Source organism: Oncorhynchus mykiss, unplaced genomic scaffold (assembly GCF_013265735.2).
Source record: "Oncorhynchus mykiss isolate Arlee unplaced genomic scaffold, USDA_OmykA_1.1 un_scaffold_284, whole genome shotgun sequence".
NCBI classification, from domain to species: domain Eukaryota; kingdom Metazoa; phylum Chordata; class Actinopteri; order Salmoniformes; family Salmonidae; genus Oncorhynchus; species Oncorhynchus mykiss.
Window position 1 is genome coordinate 1 of NW_023493738.1, and position 6,487 is coordinate 6,487.

The 6,487-nt window shown below is 40.3% G+C and overlaps 2 non-coding genes across 2 annotated transcripts; both read left to right on the forward strand.

Moving 5' to 3' along the window:
• Positions 1-1,498: 1,498 nt before the first annotated feature.
• On the forward strand, positions 1,499-1,581 carry trnal-cag. The gene has a single exon. It is a non-coding gene; the product is annotated as a tRNA-Leu (tRNA).
• A 304-nt stretch (positions 1,582-1,885) lies between these two features.
• trnas-aga lies at positions 1,886-1,967 on the forward strand. Its single transcript has one exon. It is a non-coding gene; the product is annotated as a tRNA-Ser (tRNA).
• Positions 1,968-6,487: the final 4,520 nt, after the last annotated feature.

The window sequence follows — 6,487 nt, forward strand, 5'->3', positions numbered from 1 at the left end:
TTGTTAAATTTCACTTTCTGTAGGCTATGCCTGTTGGCCCATTCACTCCTAACAAGCCTGTTTTTCTTCTGTCACGTTGTCGTGGCCGGAGTGGTTTAAGGCGATGGACTAGAAATCCATTAGGTTTTTTCCTGCGCAGATTCAATCCTGCCGACAACGAAATGTCTTTTTTTTGACCCCTCCGGAGGTTGAAGTTTAGTCGTGTTTCTTATACCAATCGCATCCTCTCAGATCTCCGCAAGTACATAGGGATTAGTTGTCCATTTGGGATAGGACTGTAGGCCATCTGTCCCCACTTCACACCTTTACACCCCTGTTATCCAGCTTTTAGCTCTATAGCACAGTAGCATAGGTTACATGTTTGTAGTCAGCCACAGATTTCAGATGAGATCCCATGATACACTCAACAATACAACAACACGATTCTCATAATAACCATTAAGCCATTTGCTAAGATTTCCCCCATTTTGACATGTGGAAACCTGTTGTCACTCTTACCCTGACGGGAAGCTCCGACACTTTTTTTGTCCTACTGAGGCATTTTTAAATTCATGTCAAATTGGCCATATTCTGAAGACCTCTTATAGTCTGCAGGTAATCGAACTGGCCACATCTAAGTCAAGCCACAGGTAACAGGTGAAACCTTGTTAAACCCTAAAATTAAAATAAAAACTTGATTGCATTGAAAATAACCATTTAGTCATTCAGGTCGCAGACTCCCCTATAGGCATGGTTGGAACCCCCTCCTGACAACTTTTTAGCGCCTGCATGTCATGCACCTTTGTAAAATCCAGTTGAAAAATAAATGACTTAAGGTAACGTAAATGACACCTAGTTAATATGAGTATGAATACTATCCTATTTTTAATATTCTGCAAAAACAGCTAGTTGATGAGAGGCTGAAAGAGAATTGCAAGAATCGCGCAATTTCACAGGCGGGCCCCAAACAGGCAAATAACAAAAATGATCTCGGAACGCAGAACTCGTCGGTCGTTGTCAGTGGATTGTATTGGCGGGAAGAACAAGAATATCGTCTGCAGGGTAATCGAAGTCGCCGCATCTAATGTCAAGTCACAGGTGAGCTGCCTTGTTAACCTAAAAATAAATAATAACACTATTGCGTTGAATGACCCATTAAGCCATTTTGTAAGGATTTCCCCCATGTGGACCTGTTTCACTCTACCCTGATGGTTGCTGATATTTCCAGACACTTTTTCAGTCTTATCTGAGGAATTTTATCATTTATATCAGAATGGCCATATTCTGATGCCAGTTTAGCGCTCATTCAATGGCGATTTACTACTCTTTCCCATTGAAGGCCATATTGAGGTTAAATCAATGACTGGACTTTTTAATTTATAAAAACAAATGACTATTTGAAAGTGCAAGTCAGTATCGTGCATAGTTGTTCTGGTCTCTGTGGTGATTTTAGAGCTTTGTTCATACTTCTACTTTTAACCGCATACACTTTAAACCGATACCCAGTTACTGTGCTGTAGTCAGGATGGCCGAGCGGTCTAAGGCGCTGCGTTCAGGTCGCAGTCTCCCATGGAGGCGTGGGTTCAAATCCCACTTCTGACAGTTCTTAGTGCCATCTCAGGAGTCCATGCTGCTCAGTCAGTAATAATAAGAATATGAAATAACACTTCACACAGTGAAATAACAATTCATAATAAACACTCTCAATGCAGACCTTCTGGAGCTGAGCAAGATCAAGGTTTAAATAAGAAAACAGCTGGACTTTATAACAAATGAATGAGGGGAACATTTGTGTTATTGCATTATAATGAGTTACTGCAATTATCTTTCAGTTGTTAAATTTCACTTTCTGTAGGCTATGCCTGTTGGCCCATTCACTCCTAACAAGGCTGTTTCTCTGTCAAACGTTGTCGTGGCCGAGTGGTTAAGGCGATGGACTAGAAATCCATTAGGATCTTCCTGCGCAGGTTCAAATCCTGCCGACAACGAAAATGCTTTTTTTTGACCCCTCCGGAGGTTGAAGTTTAGTCGTGTTTCTTATACCAATCGCATCCTCTCAGATCTCCGCAAGTACATAGGTTAGTTGTCCATTTTGATAGGACTGTAGGCCATCTGTCCCACTTCAACACCTTTACACACCTGGTTATCCAGCCTTTAGCTCTATAGGCCACAGTAGCATAGTTTACAGGTTTGTAGTCAAGCCACAGATTTCAGATGAGATCCATGATACACTCAACAATACAACAACACGATTCTCATGAATAACCATTAAGCATTTGCTAAGATTTCCCCCCCATTTTGCATGTGGAAACCTTTTGTTGTCACTCTTACCCTGACGGGAACTCCAGACACTTTTTTGTCCTATCTGAGGCATTTTAAATTCATGTCAAATTGGCCATATTCTGAAGACACTCTTATAGTCTGCGGGTAATCGAACTGGCCACATCTAAAGTCAAGCCACAGGTAACAGGTGAGAAACCTTGTTAAACCTAAAAATAAAAATAAAAACTTGATTGCATTGAAAATAACCATTAAGTCATTCAGGTCGCAGACTCCCCTATAGGCATGGTTTGGAAACCCCCTCCTGACAACTTTTTAGCGCCTGCATGTCATGCACCTTTGTAAAATCCAGTTGAAAAATAAATGACTTAAGGTAACGTAAATGACACTAGTTAATATGAGTAGTGAATAACTATCCTATTTTTATATTCGCAAAAACAGCTAGTTGATGAAGCTGAAAGAGAATTGCAAGAATCGCGCAATTTCACAGGCGGGCCCCAAACGGCAAATAACAAAAATATCTCGAACGCAGAACTCGTCGGTCGTTGTCAGTGATTGTATTGGCGGAAGAACAAGAATATCGTCTGCAGGGTATCGAAGTCGCCGCATCTAATGTCAAGTCCAGGTGAGCTGCCTTTAAACCCTAAAAATAAATAATAACACGATTGCGTTGAAATGACCCATTAAGCCATTTGTAAGGATTTCCCCCATGTGACCTTTTGTCACTCTTACCCTGAGGTTGCTGATATTTCCAGACACTTTTTCAGTCTTATCTGAGGAATTTTATCATTTATATCAGAATGGCCATATTCTGATGCAGTTTAGCGCTCATTCAATGACGATTTAACTACTCTTTCCCATTGAAGGCCATATTGGGTTACCTGTCTACGTATTGTTCCCAATTGGGACTCAACCCTCCCACGTTCAGCTGAAACGGTGGCGCATGGAACGCAAAAATATTCTTACAATATTTAACCTCCACACATTAACAAGTCCAAGTCCATAGCTCAATGAAAGATAACACCTTGTTCATCTAGCCACAAGTCAGATTTCTAAAATGTTTACGGCGAAAACATAGCACATATATATGTAACCCACCACCAGACACAGCTCATTTGATAGCCAAAACATGCAATCAACAAACGCAGGATTAAAAAATAATCGTTCACTAACCTTTTGAAAATCTTCATCAGATGACAGTAATATGACATGTTACACAGTACATTTTTTTTTTCAATTTTCAATATTGCCATTTATATCCATAATGTCCATTTACAGTGAGTTCACGTTCAGAATTACTCAAAAATGCCCGCAGGAAATCTAGGTACGCGGCAAGGTAACGTAAATAGACATCATAAACTTGACTAAATTACTTTTGTACATATAGTTAGAAGATACACTGCTTCTTTATGCAACCGCTTTGTTAGATTTCTTTTAACGTTACAGAAATCGCACACTATTCAATATCTGAGACGGCGCTCAGTTCAAGCTACATTTCTACGTAATGTTGGAGTCAACAGAAACACAGATTTAAGCATAAATATTCCCTTACCTTCGATGGTCTTCGTTCAGAATGTTCTGGAAGCTTCAGACTTACCCAATACATCTTTGGTTTCAAGTCTTGCGTCTTTGTATTAGCTACTGCTAATAACATCAGCTGAAATGCACCCAAAACGTCCTCTGGTCCGGAAAGTTGCGCATCAAAACTTCAAAATTACATATTATATGTCGACTAAACAGGTCAAACTAAGTGCAGAGCAAGCTTTATGATGTTTTAGACACACAAAACAAACTTCAATCGGCCATCGTCTGCCCCTCTCTTGAGTGCTGGAACAAAGGAATGGCTGGGACCAATTCGCGCCCCTACGCACAGCCTATTTTCTCGTGGAAACGCACTAATTTCACTCCCATGGGTCAATTCTCGCGGGATTTGAACGATTCAAAGCTCTACTCAAAGAGGACATCTAGCGGAAGAGATAGAAAGTCTCCCCAGAATCATAACTGGTTGGGAAGGGTGGGGGGCCATGACGTCAAAGTTGCTCCAACTTTCATGGCCACAAAAACTAGTTTGGAAGAATGCCTGCCCTGTGGTTCTGCTATACTTACAGACATAATTCCAACGGTTTTAGAATCTTTAGAGTGTTTTCTATCCAATAATAATTTTTATTTGCATATATTAGCAATTGTTGACAGATTTTTTTTTTCAGTTTACTAGGGGTACCCAATCTCTCCAAAGGGGCATATGTCTGCCATATCCAAACAGTTTTAAATCAATGACTGGACTTTTTAATTTGTAAAACAAATGACTATTGAAAGTGCAAGTCAGTATCGTGCATAGTTGTTCTGGTCTCTGTGGTGATTTTAGAGCGTTGTTCATATTTCTACTTTTAACGCATACACTTTAACCCGATACCCAGTTACTGTGCTGTAGTCAGGATGGCCGAGCGGTCTAAGGCGCTGCGTTCAGGTCGCAGTCTCCCATGGAGCGTGGGTTCAAATCCCACTTCTGACAGTTTTTTTAGTTCACACAGTGAAATAACAATCTAATAAACACTCTCAAATGCAGACCCTATAAGAGGCATTTTTAAATTCATGTCAAATTGGCCATATTCTGAAGACACTCTTATAGTCTGCAGGGTAATCGAACTGGCCACATCTAAAGTCAAGCCACAGGTAACAGGTGAGAAACCTTGTTAACCCTAAAAGAAAAAGAAAAACTCGATTGCATTGAAAATAACCATTAAGTCATTCAGGTCGCAGACTCCCCTATAGGCAGGTTTGAAACCCCCTCCTGACAACTTTTTAGCGCCTGCATGTCATGCACCTTTGTAAAATCCAGTTGAAAAATAAATGACTTAAGGTAACGTAAATGACACCTAGTTAACCTCTCTGATCTCCCAAACCCGGATCCGGTATCGTGACTACAGCCTCAAGCTCATTACCATAACGCAACGTTAACTATTCATGAAAATCGCAAATGAAATGAAATAAATATGCCATCTCGCAAGCTTAGCCTTTTGTAAACAACACTGTCATCTCAGATTTTCAAAATATGCTTCTCAACCATAGGAACACAATAATTTGTGTAACAGTAGCTAGAAAACAAAGGATTTAGCGTTAGCATTAGCGTTAGCATCCAGCACGCAACATTTCAACAAAAACATAAAAGCCTTCAAATAAAATAATTACCTTTGAAGAACTTCTGATGTTTTTCAATGAGGATACTCTCAGTTGGATAGCAGATGCTCAGTTTTTCCAAAAGATTCTTTGTGTATTAGAAATAGCTCCGTTTTATACATCACATTTGGCTTACCAAAAAAAACCGAAAATTCAGTCCTCAAAACGCAAACTTTTTTTCCAATTAACTCCATAATATCGACTGAAAACATGGCAAACGTTGTTTAGAATCATCATCAAGTGTTTTTCACATATATCTTCATTGATACATCGTTCTTGGACACATGCTTTTCTCCCTGAATCAAATGGTAAAGTACAGCAGCTGGCATTGGCGCACTCGAATTCCACGCAGGACACCGGCGGCACTTGGAAATGTAGTCTCTTAGGTCAATCTTCCAATGATATGCCTACAAATACGTCACAACTGCTAAGACCTTGGCGAACGACAGAAAGTTAGGCTCATTCCTTGCGCAATCACAGCCATATAAGGATACAATGGAAAACAGAGCTTCAGAAATTCTGCTAATTCCTGGTTGATGCATCATCTTGGTTTCGCCTGTAGAATGAGTTCTGGGGCACTTACAGACATCTTTGCAGATTCTGAACTTCAGAGTGTTTTCTTTCCAAAACTGTCAAGAATATGCATAGTCGAGCATCTTTTCGTGACAAAATATCGCGCTTAAAACGGAACGTTTTTATCCAAAAATGAAATAGCGCCCCTAGAGATCTAACAGGCTAATAACATCAGCTGAAATGCACCAAAACGTCCTCTGGTCCGGAAAAGTGCGCATCAAAACTTCAAAATTACATATTAATGTCGACTAAACGGTCAAACTAAGTGCAGAAGCAAGCTTTATGATGTTTTTAGACACACAACAAACTTCAATCGCCATCGTCTGCCCCTCTCTTGAGTGCTGGAACAAGGAATGGCTGGGACCAATTCGCGCCCCTACGCACAGCCTATTTTCTCGTGAACGCACTAATTTCACTCCCATAGGGTCATTCTCGCGGGATTTGAACGATTCAAAGCTCTACTCAAAGAGGACATCTA